Source organism: Eulemur rufifrons, chromosome 1 (genome assembly GCF_041146395.1).
Source record: "Eulemur rufifrons isolate Redbay chromosome 1, OSU_ERuf_1, whole genome shotgun sequence".
Taxonomy (NCBI): domain Eukaryota; kingdom Metazoa; phylum Chordata; class Mammalia; order Primates; family Lemuridae; genus Eulemur; species Eulemur rufifrons.
The window spans coordinates 67,893,029-67,895,069 of NC_090983.1; the positions used below are offsets into that span (position 1 = coordinate 67,893,029).

General features: G+C 42.8%; 1 pseudogene; it reads right to left on the reverse strand.

The window, feature by feature from the left end:
• Window positions 1-327: 327 nt before the first annotated feature.
• Window positions 328-1,208, reverse strand: LOC138386211 (heterogeneous nuclear ribonucleoproteins C1/C2-like; annotated as a pseudogene).
• Window positions 1,209-2,041: the final 833 nt, after the last annotated feature.

Genomic DNA, 2,041 nt, shown 5'->3' on the forward strand with positions numbered 1-2,041 from the left:
GGTATGAATGGAAAGAACTGTACTCTATGCATAACAAGAGATTAGTTTGGAGACAGCTGATAAAAACCATAGGTCCTGTTTAATGTTAAGTCATAAAGATGTATCAAAATTAAAAGTAAAAAATTACAGAGTAAGACTTAACAAAACTGCTAAGAGCATCTAAGGAAGTGAAAATGGGACTAGGGGCAGGGCAATATGAATTAATGAACATGGTAAGGACAAGGATGGGGAGAACAGTGAGCATGTGCTGAAGATACCGGGGGAGGATCTGCTGAAAATTTTGATCTTAGACAAGAGCCTAGGCAAAGAAATAACGGGGTAAGATTTCTAAACCCCTCTATGTGCTTCAGAATCATCTTTGACATTGGGGTTCTCTCATCCTCTCCCTTCCTCAGCCTCTTTTTCATCACCCTTGATCAACTCCAGCTGGTCATCTGCTGCCTTTATCTTCATTCTCATCATCATCCAGTAGGTCCCCCTCCTCAGCAGTGTCATCTGCAACTGCTCACACTCTATCTTCACATGTGTCTCATCCTTCTTCCTGGAGCTGCTTCTCTGCTCCTCTTCTGACTTATCATTCTTCATTTCTACTGATAGTTTGCTCAGTTCCTTTTCATTTTTTCCAAGTCTTCCCATAGAGAATCCACTTTTTAGTTTATCTGAGTCAATTTCCTTCTTAATGGTCTTATGGTCATCTCTTTTCAACTTTCGAGGCTTGGAAGGAGAACCCCACTATCATTCTTGGTGAGGTGTTTCCTGATACACGCTGGCATTTTGAGGGCAACACAGCCCAAGAAATAGGAGGAGGAGGAACACGTGTTGGGTGACTGTACATCCTTTCATAATAATCCCGTTGAAAGTCATAGTCCAAGTAAAAAGAGGAGCCATACATCTCTGCTGCAGATCATTTCACACTTGCTTTTCCTCGAGTCACTTTTGGCTCTGCAGCCAGATTAATATCTAAAACTTGGCCAGCAATCATTCTGCCCTCCACTCCTGCTACAGTGGCCCGGGCATTTCTCTCATTAACACAGTGAACAAAAGCCTTCATGAACAGAGCAATCCGCAGTTTTGCCCTGTTTCTAGAAGATTGTCTCCACATCAGACTTCTTGACGGCAACAGTGTTGAGATTCCCAATGAATACACAGGAGTTCATGGAATGAAGATCTGTTTTGCTGGTAACATTGCTAGCCATTGTGTTTGATGTTAAGGTTCCTCATGAAGTCGAAATAAAAGTAGCTGAAGATCAAAAAAATCTCACAGACTGGGAGGAGGGGGGAGAAATTTGATTCTAAGTCTCCCACTCCCTGGGTTCTACGTGGAGAAGCTGAGTGCTGCTTGAGGTTGACAACGCGGCTACAACCGCTCTGTCTTTGTCTCTTCACAAAAATCTCTCTGCTTCATAGATGGCACCTTCTTGCTCTGTTTTCACACAGCAGAAAAGGCAAACAAGCTTCCTCAGGCCCCTTTTATAAGGGCACTAATCCAATTCATGTGGCTGGAACCCTCATGACTTAATCATCTCCAAAGCTCCCCCTACTATTGCATTGGGCTGGGCGCGGTGGCTCACACCTGCAATCCTAGCACTCTGGGAGGCCAACGTGGGTGGATTGTTTGAGCTCAGGAGTTCAAGACTAGCCTGAGCAAGCGTGAGACCCTGTCTCTACTAAAAATAGAAAGAAATTAGCTGGACAACTCAAAAAAATATATATAAAAAATTAGCTGGGCATAGTGGCACATGCCTGTAGTCCCAGCTACTCAGGAGGCTGAGGCAGAAGGATTGCTTGAGCCCAGGAGTTTGAGGTTGCTGTGAGCTAGGCTGATGCCACAGCACTCTAGCCAGGGCAACAAAGCGAGACTCTGTCTCAAAAAAAAAAAAAAAAATACTATTGCACTGGGAGTTAGTTATTAACATATGAATTTTAAGTATATGCAAACACTCCAACTGTATAAGTAGGGTTTAACATGATGTTAATAAGAAGTAAGAGGTATAACATAATATGAAATATCAACTAAAGAAAGATATGTGTTTATAGGAGC